Source organism: Rhipicephalus microplus, chromosome X (genome assembly GCF_043290135.1).
Source record: "Rhipicephalus microplus isolate Deutch F79 chromosome X, USDA_Rmic, whole genome shotgun sequence".
Taxonomy (NCBI): Eukaryota; Metazoa; Arthropoda; class Arachnida; order Ixodida; family Ixodidae; genus Rhipicephalus; species Rhipicephalus microplus.
The window spans coordinates 116759373-116776912 of NC_134710.1; the positions used below are offsets into that span (position 1 = coordinate 116759373).

The 17540-nt window shown below is 43.2% G+C and overlaps 1 protein-coding gene across 1 annotated transcript in view; it reads left to right on the top strand.

Annotated features, from left to right (window-relative positions):
- Positions 1-17540, top strand: part of Cbp53E (Calbindin 53E) — a 203428-nt gene that overhangs the window by 106481 nt on the left and 79407 nt on the right. The gene's annotated exons all lie outside the window — the stretch shown is intronic.

Genomic DNA, 17540 nt, shown 5'->3' on the forward strand with positions numbered 1-17540 from the left:
GCCATTGACAGCACAAAGGTCACTTCTCTCGCTGCAGCAGCCAAACTTCCTAATAGAGTGCGCCGCTATATAGGCTTATTTCGCATAACACTTCTATTTGTTCCTGTCATTGTCTTACCCTCGAGGTAAAACTGACTTTTTTTAATAGGACAATAGCAATAACGTAACGGCATGCTCGCACAGTGAGAGATAGATCAGGAGGAAATGTTGGGGAGTAGACCAGAAACCCGTTATGTCTGCTACCATACGTTGGGGGATAATAAAAAGAGGCAACACACATGTGTGTGTGTGTGTGTGTGTGTGTGTGTGTGTGTGTGTGTGTGTGTGTGTGTGTGTGTGTGTGTGTGTGTGTGTGTGTGTGTGTGTGTGCGTGTGCGTGTGCGTGTGCGTGCGTGTTTGTGTGTGTGTGTGTGCGCGTGTGCGTGCGTGTTTGTGTGTGTGTGTGTGCGCGTGTGCATGTGCGTGTGCGTGCGTGTGTGTGTGTGTGTGTGTGTGTGTGTGTGTGTGTGTGTGTGTGTGTGTGTGTGTGTGTGTGTGTGTGTGTGTGTGTGTGTGTGTGTGTGTGTGTGTGTGTGTGTGTGTGTGTGTGTGTGTGTGTGTGTGTGTGTGTGTGTGTGTGTGTGTGTGTGTGTGTGTGTGTGTGTGTGAACGGTCACTGTAAGCGGTAATTTCACAAACTGAAACAGCGCTCATGCAGACTTGGCCTCCAGCGACGGATGTGGCGAAGGTACATGACTTCTTGGCTCATAACCCTTCCTGCAGTTAATTCATTCTCACTTCGTCACTGAGTTTGGCCAGGAAAAAACGGAAGAGAAGCGAACAGAATCATTGCATCAAGGCGCATGCAACTAAAGCCAGTGGTTATTAAACCAACAACATTTACCTACGTGCGAAATAAAGTAAAAACAATCTAGAGGTTACGAGAAATGCAGTGCAGGAAAGGAGTGTGACAAGGCGCTAAAATAAACATGCGTTGGTTCGGTTCAAGTAACCATATTTCATCGGTGTCAATGTCTCAAAAAATGGGTGGAAAGATTAGGCGCACAATAAAAGAGGTAATTTATTTACTTGCTGTAACAGTAAACGCTTGGTCGACCGTACACAAACAGTTTGGTGTGCTTCAACATAAAACAGCAAGATATTGGGCTGGAATGCAAAGAAGGCTTGCATTCCATATCTTGAATGAGGCCGGTAGAGTGGAAGCACTCTTTGTAACCACGAGTTTTTTTAATACAAGGAATCAAATGCGAACTTTCAAACTTTGAATGACTCTTGACTGTCAAAAATATTATCGTGCTCAACTGGTTTCCGGCCTCAAGAAGTGCGCGCCACCATTATATAAGCTGCGAACTTCACACTATCCTCGAACAAGCACTTGGATGAGTTATTCGTCTGAGAAACGAAATATACACCCGTTCAATAAACGCACCGCGGATAACGCGCAGACGTAGCGTGAAAAGCTTCCCAGACGCAAACATTCGGGAACGAACGGGCCGGTGTCGAACGTACACGCCTAAGCAGGTCGTATAGCTCGATCAAAAGATGCAGCGCACAGCGAGAAAGAGCAAAATGCTCGCAGGCGTGGTGCGTGTTCTTTGTCACGGGTGAAATCAGCCGGTGTGCGCATTGAATCGATATTTGTTCAGCCACTGTGGAGGGCCCACCGCTGCTCGCGGTCAGGCTCTTTTTTTTTTTTTTGCGAGGCGTGCATAAGCGGGAGCCACAATGTCGCCTCCTCGCATGTGTGTACTTCCTTGCCGAAAGTTTAACGCGTGAAAGACGATAGGCAGCCGCAGCGCCGGCTGCGTTTGCTCGCGCCTTTCCCAGAGTTGGCGTGCGTTTTCGCCAGCTAAAAATTGGGAAGGGTTGAGACTTGTTTAGCATCGTATTGCGAGGCATGGTGGCCACGCTTGCGTTTCTATTCTTTCACCGACCACGTTGGGTAACTGTTTTTTTTTTTAGAAAATGAAATAAATGAGAAAACAAGAAAAGTTACGTAGTATACTTACGCAATATAATAATGAAGTGCCATGCGCATGGCGAAAATTCTAAAAAGCACTCATTCGTGTGCCAACATCTCGTTTTTACATCAAGCCAATCATAAAAAAGCAATGTCGCCTAGCTCTCAGAGAGATGAACTTCTTCCTCGCGACTTATTCGAGCCACCGCACAGCCCACTGCACTGCTTCATTTTGTGTCTTAGTAAAGCTGAATAAAACGTAGCACTATATAATATATATATATATATATATATATATATATATATATATATATATATATATATATGAGACGACGACTGAAGTTCATTAACATGGTTCTCTTTTCTGTGTTTCCTTTATACCGCTTATGTCTTACTAGCCCGTGCGAGGTAATCAGAAAGTCTTAGTTCCAAACATCGTGTTACACTAGCCAGGAATATAAAATAAAAAATATATTGAAGAGGTGTAAATGCCTAATCTGACCGCCAATATTTTGTCTATTATTATTATTATTATTATTATTATTATTATTATTATTATTATTATTATTATTATTATTATTATTATTATTATTATTATTATTATTATTATTATCATCTTTCGCTCAGCTACTTACCATCTAAAGCTGAATTACACACTTTCCGTGCATCTAAAGCAAGAGCCGGGTGACATGTCAGTTCACATGGCTCGCCCCTTCACCCAGACGCATTCGCCTCAGGACCCTTCAGTACGAAGGTTCAAACTCGCTCACTCACTAAAGTATCCCCACCCAGCTACCCTTTTGATCACACAACGGGGGCACATTGGTATAAGCAACTGCCCGCAGTTGGTTAAAGATGTTCATTGGCGGCAATCGTTAACCAACTGTCAGACGAGGATAGCGACCTGTCGCTCTTCACTGTAAAGATTGTATTCAAGTCACTGTACGGAATGTATGCAGCAGCGTTCACGATTTTTATTTACATGCACTCCGACAGCGTAAAAGTCAAAGAAGCAGCCACACACCAAACCGGGGAGGGATGCCGACATTCCTGCATGAATCTACATGTCCACACTTAAAAAAAAGGTAGCAGTACTTTGGGTAGTAATGGTTTGTCACATGTGTTACAACCCTGGTAGTAAGCGTAGTTAGTAACGACGCAGGAGGTAACAGTTACTACCTTTACTGTTACTACCAGCATTTAGTAACTGTTACTACCCTAGCCGTTACCACCCATTGGTAGTAACTTTTAAAGGTTTTAAAGAAAAAAAGTAGCAACTGGTACTACCTTGCTCATTCATTTTGGCATATTATTTCTTCGCTAATGTTGGTCAATGAATGTCTTATTACTAATTTTGGGTAATGTAGCGTGGTGTGTCATGAACGCGAAGAATACATAGACCTAACAAGTTCACTATTTTTTACGCGTACACTATAAAGTAAGTGTGGGGTATATATAGCCTCTACTTTGCAGGTGCATGTCTGGCACCGAGGAGCACTTGTGTTCACACAGGATCAATTATAACAAATGTGAACCTCTAGCACTATACTATACTACTTAATTACGTGTTTTGGGGGGACGTAGCACAAAACTTTTAATCAGCCTTACTTATAAAAATTATATGTCATATCTTTTTATTATAAAAGGGACACAAAAGGCATTATGTACAGTGGCCTAAACAAGGTACCGAACTCCTCGGTGCATTTGAATGTTTCACACGGCTAATATATCAGCGGTTAAAAGGTTTTTGGGGTTTTACGTGCCAAAACAATGATAATATTTGGAGACACGTCGCAGTGGACTAATTGTGACCGTCCTCGGGGCTAGTTGTGACCGTCTGGTTATTTTGATCTGCCGGTCTTGTTAATTTGCTGTAATTTACTAAGTTTGTTGTAATTGTCTATTACAACGTGTGTAGCACTCGCTTATGGTTTGCTAACTTGTACTTCTCCGTTTCGACAATATCAGAATGACGTTTACATATTCCGATTGCGTAATTTGAAACATAATATATCGTGTTGATGTATGGATGTCTTCTGTGTCATTTTTTCGTTTAATGATGATACATCGAAACGATTCCTCTCATAAATAACGCACTATTTAGATTAGATAGTCAACAACCAGGTAGCAAAAAGGTAGTAATGGGGCAATAAAAGGTAGTAACGGCTGCAGTTACTACCTCTTTCATTCCAGTTACTAACTGTTTACTAATGTAGGTAGTAAACAGGTCACAAAAAGTTAGTAACTGTTGCAGCTAGTAACAGTTTACTAACTAGGTAGTAAACAGGTAGCAAAATGGTAGCAACGGTCCAAGAAAAGAGTAATCACTGCAGTTACTATTTATTTTCTTCCAGTTACCACCTCTTTACTAACTTTTTTAAGAGTGTAGGCGTTTGTATGTGCACTTACTAATTGGGGAGAGGGAGCCAGCGCCTCCCACTAAAGGATGTACGTATGAGGTGGTGGGGTATTTTCAGTTGCCTGCTCACTACTGCAGAGCCTAGCGGTGTCCGCGTTCTGCAGCTGTGCGCAAGGGTTTTGAGTTTGACCACGAGTCACCAAAACCGAATACCGGGGGAGGGGAATAGACCAGAAACTACCATATATATACGTAGAGATTAGGCATGCGTTAAAGTATAAACCATTGTCAGTTGACCTGAAGCTCTGTACTGCTTCATTCTTTAAAGTCTGCAGGTGTGGGTTTGCAACGTAAGTCAATCCATTGATTGATCTTCAGCCTTGCAAGATGAGGAATTCAGTGAATCGATAAAGAACTGCTTTTACAAAAAAAACTATACAAGCGTCATGAAGAGCGAGGAGTCGCGTGTACACACGCAATGTGCGCGGCGGAAGCGTAGAATCACACCACGAGCCACATCATGTGAACTGCACCACAAATGGTAGCTTGAAGGTCCGCCCATAACAAAGCGCACATGGATAATTATTAATCATCATCAACAACAGCATCAACTAACTGCGCAGCGGGGTTCGTGCACGTATTGCCTTATGGACGCGTAGTCGGCACTTCGCTAATAGTCAAAACACACACACGCACACACACTGAAGGTGCTTATGTATTTTACGCTGCCCTAAACACACATCTCCACGAACAGAATGATGACGAGTGGGCGAAGCTAGGTCCTAAGGTCCATAATTTCCACGTTGAAGTCGCCGGCTAATGTAAAGAACGGACGGATGTACGGAGGCACTGATGCATGGACGGACGCACGCACGCACACGTACGGACAAATGGAAGGACGGGCTGACTTATGCACGGACGGACGGATGGACAGATGCACAGACAGACGTGCGGACGGTCGGCACAGGTTATCATGTATTGTGCAATCATATACTTGATGCACGCACAAAGTCGTTTTATTTTTTCACAGATATCTTTTATTTTTCGTTGTGCAGGTATTCAGTTTCGGTTTCGTGCAACCCTACTGACAAAAAAGCTCGGCTTTAAGGATCTTCGCCCCTAAACTCATGGCATTGTGGAAGCGTAGATTCTTTAAGCAGACATGCATTCTAGGAGAGCTTAAGGTACGCCACTGCTAAACGAAGAGACACCCTTTTCTTCGCGGCACGCTTGAGACTGTGTGCCGCGAAGACCGATCGAAAGGGTGATGCGAACACGGGGCCCCATTTCACTTTTGAAAACGAAGTTCGAGCGTCCTCTATCGTTTTTTTTTTTTTTTTAGATGCGGAGCATCTTATACTCGCGCCTTGTAGTGCGCCGTCCGCACCGCTTCTCGAACATTCGACAGCTGACGCGCGCGCATGCGCCGTCGCGCCGACGCCCACTCTTCCACCATCTGTGCATCCCTTCCTCCTCTACACACCGCGCGCGCTTCACTCCTCCACCATCTGTGCACCCTTCCTCCTCTACACACCGCGTTCGACATCTACAATTCTCCTGATTCTCCAGTGGACGCGCATGTGGCGTCGCGCTTCGAGAACATTCAACAGCTGACAGTGCATGCACCGTCGTGCTGTATATATACTCAAGGTCGGCGCTCGCTCGCTCAGTTGCCGCTCGTCGGTTGGTTTGTACGGCGCGTCGACGTCCAAGGTCGCGGTGAAATGAATTCCAACGAATCCACAAACACAATGATCGACGTCCCTTCGACCAGCGCCGCCCTTTCGCATACGTGTGTACGTGTTCACTCATTTAACACCCCCTCCTACAACCAGGTTAACCAATTTAGCCATCGACCCAAGTAAGTCGCAATTTAACACCCCATTTCACAACCACGTTAACCAATTTAGCCATCGACCCAAGTAAGTCGCACTTTAACACCCCGTTAACCAATTATAAGGTCCGCATCCTCCTCAGTGTTCCCCCGAGGGAAGCTGCGGGCAATTTTTTTTTTCATCTCTCGTTCTCCGCGAACAAAAATGTTACGTTCCGTTTTTTGTCGAAGAAAAGAATGCACGCTTCACCATCTGTTATATAACAGGGCAAGAGTTATGTATCCTGTTTTACGTTATGCTTACTCAACAAACAAAAGCCACAAGCTCCAGTGACAACATCGCCATGTTACTCTAGGCGCATCGTGCTTTCCATGTCTTTTTTTTTCTTTCGCTTGTTCGTGTATGAATGTTACGTGAAGAATACCATTAACCTTTTCCTTTCGAAGAGTGCGTCGCTTGTTATATTTGCTTATTGTTAACCACGTTGTGGGAAACAAAATTACTAGAGCAGAGAGATAGGACACACATTCACAGTAACTGCCTTTTCGCTAGCCACCAAGGACGATTAGAACTAGGTAGCTATGAAACTATGTTATCCTTATGGACCGCATCGGTTACTTGAGGGGGCGATGCAAAAGAAAGTCACGAACACGCATCGCTCACACATAAAAAAAAAGCAAGAGGTCGTTGCGAGTAACTTGCTCTCGTATTATAGTGCGGGCAATCATCTCGCCGTTTCCTTAGACCTACAAACACTCAAAGTCTGTGTTCTATTTAGAAAGCGCCGAATAGAACTGAATCTTGTTAATCAAAACTGAAATGTACGAACATATCTATTGAGCGAATGTTTACGTAGCATGTTCATTTAGCTGGCTCTACACCAGCGCTCGTGTTTCACAAAGCGTCATCAATCGGCCAACGTGTTTTTTCATGTGCAGAAGACAGATATATAAAACAGAAGAAAGACGGGAAGTTTAAGTGGAACAAAAGGAGCGATTTTCCGCACTGAAAAATAAAGAGGCGGGGATATAAGAAGGAGATTTGTTCTCACTGAGGGTACTGACATTGACAGCTAGCTACGGAACAGCAGCTAGAGACAAACATTTTCAAATCAATGCCGCCAGTTACCATGCATAGCCCAGTCAGGCTATAGCTTCCCGACTGCTATTTCTGCCTAAAAGGCTTCCTTCCGAGCGGTATTCGAGAATATCGTTCAAGGCGGTCGTTTATCTTCGCGTCGTACCCTCAAGCAATTTTCTATTACATGCGAGCCCGCCATCCCGTCTTGTAGCAGCGGTTACAAGGCCCAACCTTGGTGCTGGCCTCGGGCGTAAACGACAACGTAAGCATGACATGTCGGATCTGCATTACCAAGACCGGCATCCACTCGCTCGGTTGCTGAGCGTTTCCTTTTTCGTTTTTTTTTATTTTCTTTTTGCTGGACGTGTTCTGTGTTCTCTAGCTGATGGACAGGAGCGGTAGTCGAAAGAAGAGTGTAAATATGCCTCCCAAACCGTGTTTCGGGACAGCGGATGCAAGCCGGTGAATTATGCCCTCACCGGTGCGTCAAGGCCTCTCTCTCACCGTGAACTGCATGTGATATCAACATCCGACGCGAATAACCTGTATGGCGAGCACAAAAAGGTAATTATAATTACTGTAAGCAATATTAAAGGGGTCATGGCATGGTCACCCAACAATTGATGGTTTTCGGCGAAAAACGAAGATATAGGGTCGAATATACACGTGCGAAAACTGGACCCTTTCACTCCAGATTATTTCAGTCCAAAATAAGCCGTAGAAGTAATCGGCTGCAAACTCCGCCCACCGAGGCCGTAGTGGAGGGGTCCGGAAATCTATCTATCTATCTATCTATCTATCTATCTATCTATCTATCTATCTATCTATCTATCTATACACCTATGACTTTTAGCTCTCCTGGCTCTTTCTATGAAGGTATCTATACCAAAATTGGTATAGCCTAACATGAGTGTATCACTAGCATAGTTGACTAACCATAACATGAAAATTATGGCATGTATGTCATGAAAGTCATGATTTACATTTCATGGTCTTGCTGCTCTTGCGGTGGTTTCGTTAACATGACATTTTGCAAAAGTGGTATGGTATGACTACATGGCGAACATAAGTGACAGGCCCTAACGTGGAAATCATGACATGTATGTCATGTAAGAACATGACAATATACCATGCTTATGATGTGTTCGCGGCCGTTTCGCTACCTTAACATATACCAAGCTTGGTATTATGTGACGTGAATGGACGACGAAGCTAAATGAAACGTTCAAACATGATATTCTTGATACGCATGGCATGTAAATTATGACTACAGGCTACGCTCATAGCGTGCCCGCGGCCGTTTTGCTAGCTCCGCATATACCAAATTTGGAATAACGTGACGTGAATGGACGACGAAGGTAAATGACACGTCTCCTGATATGCGTGTCATGTAAACCATGACTACATGCTACACTCATAGTGCGCTCATCACGTGACGTGAATAGACGACGAAGGTAAATGACACATCTAAGCATGATAATCATGATATGCGTGTCATGTAAAACATGACTACATGCTACGCTCATACAGTGCGCTAATGGCCGTTTTGCTAGCTCCACATATACAAAATGTAGTATTCCGTAACGTAAATGGACAATGAAGGTAAATGACACGTCCAATCATGATAATCTTGATATGCCTGTCATGTACGCCGTAATTTATCTCCACCTCGTAACGTTGTGCTCATTTCAAAGTGACATATCAATCTCCCTCATTCGTGTTTTGCTTATCGTCGATTCACACAGTAGGTGGGATCTGCCAATCTTTTATGACGCGTTCATGCGTGCCCATACATTGTTGTTAACCTATATGCGGGGGAAATAAGCTCTTAGCACTATCAGTGCATGTTTATTGTTATGTTGTTTCAGGATAGCAAAAGAAGGTCACGGGATCGAATCCCCGTGGTGGCTGCATCTTTAATGGAGACAAAAATGTTTGAGGCTCGTGTACTTGGATTTAGGCGCACGTCAAAGAACCCAAGGTAGTCTGAATTTCCTGAGCCCTCCAAGATGGCATGTGTGATGATCATAGAACGGTTATGGGACGTTAAACGCCAGATATTATCACCATTAGGATAGCTAGCCAAAGCGTCATTGTAACCGGAGGTTTAGATGTTTGTATTGATGGTCATGTGCGAACACTCAAACAAGTGTTGCTGTAATTTTAATTCACGTTTACTTGCCTTACATTCTGTAAGGTACTGCCATTAATCATTGTTGTTAGTATTAGAAGCTCAACAAAGAGGACAGCATCATTCTCAGAAGGCTACAAAGCAACACATACACACACGGTATACTAATGCACCGATTGTACCCAACATTACACGAATATTTTTGCCCGACTGGCGCCGTACCTGACACGTTGGCCCACATGGTCCTCGAGTGTTCATGCAATACACATGCCGCCCCGGCCTAATACCTGTGGCGCTGTTCAAGAAGACGAACAGCTCCTCAAAACGTGGGAGACCAAGCTCGCCTCGAAGGACATAGACCAGCAACGACGTGTCGTCGCCAGGACCAAGGAGGCTGCGAAGGCCAGAGGGTTCCTGGAATTAGGGGACCTCTCACTTAGGTTATAAGCTGAACCTGCACCGCTATACCGTTTCGAACGATAAAGGTTATTTTTTCCTTATTATTATTATTATTATTATTATTATTATTATTATTATTATTATTATTATTATTATTATTATTATTATTATTATTATTATTATTATTATTATTATTATTATTATTATTATTATTATTATTACACTGGTACGGCTATACCCCATCGGGATAGCACACTTGCAAGGACACACTTGAAGTTTACGAAATTTATAAGTGTCTACGTGCACCACCATAAGCGAAGCAAAACAGACGCACTGACTTCGCGGGGTATACACTGACTCTCGCCCTCTAACGCGTATCCATATCTCTGTATAGGATCATCTCGGTTGGCCGTTGTATTCTCTAACATTCTGTAGAGACAAAGACGAAGCAAGCAATGATGATGGTATGAACTTATCAAAATGGGGACACTTACTAACGGTCGTCTATACCCTATAGGGTGTGCGTACCATTAACATAAGAGTCATCATCATAGTCATAATGAACCTCTATACTGTCTCGCTTGCAGGAGCAATCATCAGCTTCTGAGTTGTTTCTCTTGTGAAGGTACTTCAAAATGTCCTGATTTCTTACTTCAGTATACCAGCAGCATGAACTAGAAAGGACTTGTTATTATTAGTAATAAAGCGTTGTAGAACAGCAAAAAAAAAACAACGTGGCGTCACACAATGCAAATAGCATAACGAGTGGGTCATCCGATGCTCCAGCTCATTACAAAAAGCTTGTTTTTTATCACCTATTAAATGTGGCACATACCCCTTTCAGGCATAATTTAATATTCACTCTTCCCTGCTTACATTATTTCAATAGCCCTCACTTAATTGTTGGCGCATAAGAGTTTGTAGAGACTTTCTCCTTGTACAACTGGAAAGAAGGTTCACGGACCACTTTTAGAGCGTGCTCAAAATATTGAATATAAATGTGGTAAGAATGCACCTACCTAACATATCAAAAAAAAGTTTATTTCCGAGCAGTGCGAACTGCCGCTCGCTTTAACTGATTGGAATGTCATAAAGAGTGCAATGAAAATTTACTCTTTTTTCGCTAACCAGAATTCCTCGACGGCTTCATTCATAAAAAAATTTTTGGAACTTTGTAAAAGAGCGCACAGCCTGCGACACGAGCTCCGTTCAAGAGATCGGTTAAGTGACTCGAGTATTTTGTGCTTTTTTCACACTCTTAGAAAGAAAAAAAAAAAAGCCGTTTACGTTTTTCGTGTACTGCAGCGCTTAAACAGACGTAGAAGTTAAGTGGGAGTTGGCCAGTGTCTGTTTTTGTTGTAGCTTGCATCAATGCCCAATTCCATGAAGGTATTGACGTGAGCCGTGGCTTAGTTTCCAATAATACTTCTTTATGAAATAACCATACAATGTGGAGAGGCTCTCGCTGTTCTTCTAATTCTATGTCCCGCTTGATGGAGTCGGCAACGTTAGTGATGGCACGTCCTGTGAAAAGCAGAACTGAGTCGGCGCAATGCCAAGTGCAGAAAATGTGCTTAGTGCAGAGCGCTGACATCAGACTCAGACTATGGTGGCAATAAAAATATGCTTAAATCGCTCTTGATTGCATCACAGATCATTCTCTGGGCTTTTTTGTTATGCCGCCTTTGGTTAGATGTTGCATTCACAAAGGTGTACTCCTTTCGCATTGGTATGGCAGACACCTCTACATGCGACTACTGTGGAGCTGAAGAGACCATTGAACACGCCCTGTGCAGCTGCGCTTGCTACGACACACAGCGATGCCAGCTCCCGATGGTTTTGAATCAACTTGACTCTAGACCATTCTGTGTGCAGAAGATTCTGAGACCTTGGGCATCTGCCTCAGTTGCGCAGAAAGCGACTAAAGCACTCCTACTTTACTTAAAGACAACAAACCAGAGCAACCGCCTGTAGACTGTGTGTGCTCCCCCGAGTGTGCTCGTGATTGTGTGTACCTTCTTATCTCTCTGCAACCTCTTTTTTCTCCTTCATTCCTTCCCCAGTGCAGGGTAGCAAACCGGATGTGCATCTGGTTAACCTCCCTGCCTTTCCTTGCATCTTTATCTGCCCCGCCGCGGTGGTCTAGTGGCTAAGGTACTCGGCTGCTGACCCGCAGGTCGCGGGTTCGATTCCCGGCTGCGGCGGCTGCATTTCCGATGGAGGCGGAAATGTTGTAGGCCCGTGTACTCAGATTTGGGTGCACGTTAAAGAAACCCAGGTGGTCAAAATTTCCGGAGCCCTCCACTACGGCGTCTCTCATAATCAAATGGTGGTTTTGTGACGTTAAACCCCACAAATCAATCAATCAATCATTGCATCTTTATCTCTCTCTCTCACTTCTTTGCCATACAGGCTACTACAGACGCTTGAAAAGAAATGCGAAACAGCAGCGAATGTAGATGCCGCACTGCTCACGTTTCTTTCCATCCCCGCTGTACCTGTGGCCGTCTAAAGGCCGTTTCACGCGACACAAAAAGTAGCGATTTTCAGTCCGCGAATTCGCTCGCAGAGTAAAAAAAAAGGCCACTTCGCTCCCGCCGCAGCGGTCCGCGGCGAGCTTTCAACATGTTGGAAATTTTTCGCTCTGATCGCAGCGGCAGGAGCGATTGTTGGTCGAGACCCGTCGAAATAGGGCCGGCCGAGCCGTTGAAATAGCGTTAACGTGTTTGTTTCAGTAATGGCCGATGATGTGCCTTTTAAAATTAATTTAGATGCAAAGTGTGTTCTTAAATGACGAAGAACAAGTGCTCTTTACCGTTCACGGAAACTTGATTATACTATAACGCACAGATCGTTACATCAAATAGGAAAAATTCTAGTGTCTGCCACAAGGAACGGCGACAAGAAACGTTTCTCGCCGCTCCATTCGCAGAGCGAAAATCGCGGACCGTTCGCGGTTCATGTGATACGAAACCGTCATTAGCAATGGTGGCGAACAGAGCGAATGGAGTGAATGGAACAATTTTTTTCGCTGCAATCGCGGCATGTGAAACAGCCTTAACAGGCACGGATTGAGATTCAGGGCTTGTACGGAAGGCACAAGCTCTCCACCACGAGACGACTAATATAAATGACTGAAAGGCATTCCCCGTGCTCTGGGCTATAACTTCTGAGAAAGCGTAGATGAGTAACTAATGCAGTGCGTAAGTGTCAACGATCTGTTTACGACAACAGTTTTTTAACCTATATCTTCACTAAAACGAAATAAATCCGTTTTAAAACCTCTGTTCTCTTATTTTCGTTTCATCGCTACCGTCATTTCCCGAGCCACTGAAACAAACGCTAAGAGAAAATCAGTATGAAGTAACGCTCGCATAACCAAAATAACTACAGTAACAACGGGCTGAAATGCCTCTCGAGCGTTAGTCAATCGTGCCTACGGCTTATGCCTTTGTCGCGTAACTAAAACTTTCATTCTCCAGTCGAAACAATCACGTTCGAGGGTGCTTTTTATATAGCACGCAGCTTTTTCTGTCGTATACGTATTATTCCACAGAGTAGACAGCCACGTCACGTCGAGCGGTTGCTATCCGGTCACGGACTCCGCCGACCGATAATAAAGTTTCTTTTTGATTCCCGGGGAAAATTGAAAACTTTGCGCAAAGCGACGAAGAAAATGAAAAATTGTACATGTGACCATTAAATTTCCCGAAAACCTTTCGCCCAGAGAGGGTTTTAAAGAAGAACGTTAACAGCGAGGATGTATACGCTGAGTTTCTTTCCTTGGCAGCTGCTTTTTTTTAACTGTTCTCTCACTTAGCTCTTCCCTTCTTTTGTGACACCAAAGAGCCCCTCCGACTACAGATTATAAAATTTCCCGGGCCGACTCGGTTGAGACTGGATAACGAAACATTGGTCCCGCGGAATCAAAGCGCTTAGCAGATGGTGTATACAGAGAAAGCGGCAAGTGGAAATGAGAAGTGATCAGCAAGCGACGCACGTCCTGTTCTATAGCTGCAGTGTCCCGCGCAGCCTCTCACTTCGTCGCGCCAGTTCTCGTCCAGCGATCGACTTACTTCCGTTCGTGGAGGAACTTTGGCAAAAAGGCTACACGGTGCCAGCAGATTGTGTTCTACATACAAAACGTGACTCTTTCGAGCATACATGGGATATGTATTAAGCGATGTTATTTTTTGCTTTGAGTAAACCTTACTTCGATCCTGGATTTTTAATTCAGCAGGGCAGTAGTTGCCTATGGTGCATAGCTTTGAAGGCGCGAGGTGCACCCGCAAACATTATTGGGATCTCGGAAGCGAAGTGCTTAAGAGCATCTTATCTAAATGCTTTTTTTTTTTCAATGCCAATGTGCGAAAGGCAGTGTCTCAGAAAGGCGGCTCGATCCCTAGCACAGGAGGCATAACATTTAGAAAAAAAAAGTCAAATCCTGGCAAGACTGGAGTGAGAGCTCCTGGGACCGAACTCGATGTTTCGTTTGTAAGTGGTCTTTGCAGTGCATCAGTGAAGTTTCGTTAACAATTTGCTCTTTACAAAAGTAAATAGAATGCTAGCTTGGACCAGTCGGTGATCTAGCATTCATATATTTGCACAACGCAAAATGAACGAAGACAGATGAGAAGACACAAACACGGGTGCTGTGTTGTCTCCTCTCGTCTGTCCACGTTCATTTTTCGCTGGGCAAATATGCCTTATAAGAGTGGAAAACAGCCCGAAATTCAAACGGAACACACAGGATGAGGAAGGCATGACAACAGCACTGACTTACAACTGATTTGTTATTTGACATGTAGGCACATATAAAACTGGACAGTCAAATATATATATATATATATATATATATATATATATATATATATATATATATATATATATATATATATATATATATATATATATATATAACATGATGTGGTGTTCCTACTCGTCGATATTCATCACCGCCGGCTGCCACAAACAGGTGCCGTGCATATCACACGGTTAAGAAATTTTTTTGCGAAAAAGTTACAGATGACATCTCAATGCAGGGTTCTACTTTTGGCACTTGAATTATTTTTCTACTCCTGTTATCTTTTACGAGAATAGATAGCTGGGCCGTTTTATGGTAACTCATGTTCATAAAACAGCCAGCGCAAAGGAACAACGAGACAAGGGAGGAATTGGTACTCGAGATGAGCGCTCGTCTCGTGTACTTTTTCTTCGCTTGTGTCGTTGTTCCTTTGTGCTACTACCTGCTTTAACATTAATCCTATTGCCTTTGTTTCTTGCTGTTAATGTTGTTTGTGAAAACATTAACTTGCATCCACGATCGCCATAGTGCAGGCCTAGATGGCTACTAACAGCTCTACTTGCGTTGTAGTGATGCTCTTTTAGTTGTTCATTAAGACATCTTGCTGTTTGGCCAATATATTTTGTTCCACGTGACAGCGGGATTGAATATACACCTTCAATACAGTTCACAAATCAATATTCATGCTTTATGTGGCACGATTGCGACTGTCTTCTTGTTTAGTTTACTTTAAAAAGTATTGCAGATAACTTTTCAGGCACAGGAAATACGACTTCTACATTGGCGTGTTTCCTTATATTCTTTAATTTATGTGCTAACAGTAGAATGTAAGGTATTGCAGTTGTTGTTTTTTTTCTATTCTGTGTGGTTCTATTTCTTTTTGGTCATTCCTTTCATTAGCTTTCTGAGAACTGATTTCGCTTCGGACACTAGCAAATTCATTGGATACCCTGCTGCATGAAAACATTATTCGTTTAAGGCGTTCGTGAATACAATCGATCTTTAATGGAGCTTTGAATGGGCCAAGTCAAGTGTAAAACAAGGCTTATTTCCAGCGCGAGGCTGGTACGTTCAGCAAGTGTTATATTTGAAAAAAAAACTAAGTTTTAGATCTAAAAACATTATGAATCTTTTCGCCGGCAATTGGGAGGTTAGTACAAGTGGCTTGAAGCACTCTCAAAATTTTTCTACAATTTGAAACCTGAAAGGTTCTAGGCCTGTTTTGTCCGGGTCGAACATTATCAAAAGTCGTCTATATAACAGAATATGTTTGCTAATCATTACATTTTCAAACGCTCATGCACTGGACCATCAAGTTGTGGTAAGCATAGGACGCCTATAGATAGGAGCGATGCATGATCCAAAGCATATTTTGTTGGTTTGGATGTACGGCTAATCTTATTTCCCGCGTTTTGAAATGTCGACTTGAGGGACATTTTTAAAAGCTCCAGAAAACTTTGTACTGAAAGCCCTGTGTCATTTTGATATGCGACAGCACCGTAATTGTTGATACAATTTTCAAAACATAGCATGAGTTCCCGGTGTGGCAAGGAATGAATATCTAGGCATGAAATAACTAGCCCAAGCTTCAACCCCAGCAAGCAAACAGGCCAATGGCTTCCATTAACCGATTCTAGTGTAAAGTCCTTTCAAGAGTACGGGCCCTGAATTGTTAGGCATACTTTCGAAAATATAACGCATGCATGCCTCTTTACAGACGTCCTGCAGTGCCACTGAAGAGAGCGAGCTTAGACCTTATACACATCATGTCCCTTGTACCAAGACTGCACGTGACAACCACCAATGTTACAGCTGCCTTCTGATAGTGAACACCTTGCCTGGAGAAAGAGGGGGAAAAATAAAACATTTATTATTGATAATTTGGGTCGCTAGTGGTTGTACATTCTAGTCCGGAGAACTATTGGCTCTTTCCGTCACCCGAACTCGGTTCACCTGATTGTTGCACTGAGTACAAGCTGGACTATTGCGGGACCATGTTTAGCGGATATATTAAGATTGTTTTTGCACTCCCAAATTATATTAAATAAAGTGGCTGTCTCAGCTTGCAACATACATGTTAGTGAAAGTTCATCGTCACCCCCGATATATTCTTGTGATAAGTACTTCTCCCCTTTGAATTGACCTTATAGAGTGTGTTACAAGCGCGAAAACTCAAACGCTCCTGTAACAGCTCAAAAACCGTACCAGTACAGTTCCCTGTCTATGTGTATAAGTTATTTAACTTCACTAACTTCATAACAAAAAGCATCGAATATGTGAGTTTTCGAGCATTGTACTAGGCTTCCTTTGTATTGATAACTATTTTAATTAAATCAAAGTGTGCGCTTATGCAGCATCGCCACGACAAACAGACCAACAGCAAAAAAATGAGCAGAAGTGTGATTAAAGAGACACACGCGAAGTCCTATAAATTCTCGCAATAAGTTCTGTTCACGCATGCAAACAAGATAACAAAAAAAAAGTGAAGAGGAAAGCGCTGAAGCCCTGCCATATATGTTTACATCTGGCAGTCTTGGAGCAAGCAGCTCTCCGAACTTGTGCGCCAGATGGAAACATTCCCAGAGAGGTAAGCCGACAGCAAAGAAGTGAGACATTTCCCACTTGCCATTGCCAACAGATGCTCCAGCTCTGTGCCTCGCAGGCTGCCATTTACCTGCGTGTTTTTTTTTAACATCTGTATAAATAAAAGCCCACATCTTAGGCATTATAACTTGGAGAGAAGAGGAGGGATTCAGTGCATATTTACCTGATATATTAGGCATGAAATATCTGGTACCTGATGTCACGCTTAGCGCATAGAGTAATGCAGGGAAGGACTTAGTTTGCGACTAAACCTGCAGTCATTCAGCTACAGAGACGACTACCCCCTTTAAGTACACCGGCCGTATACTATAGTCTTAATAAGGTTGCTCGTCTCGAAGAAATTCTACGTAAACAACGTTTGTAACAGT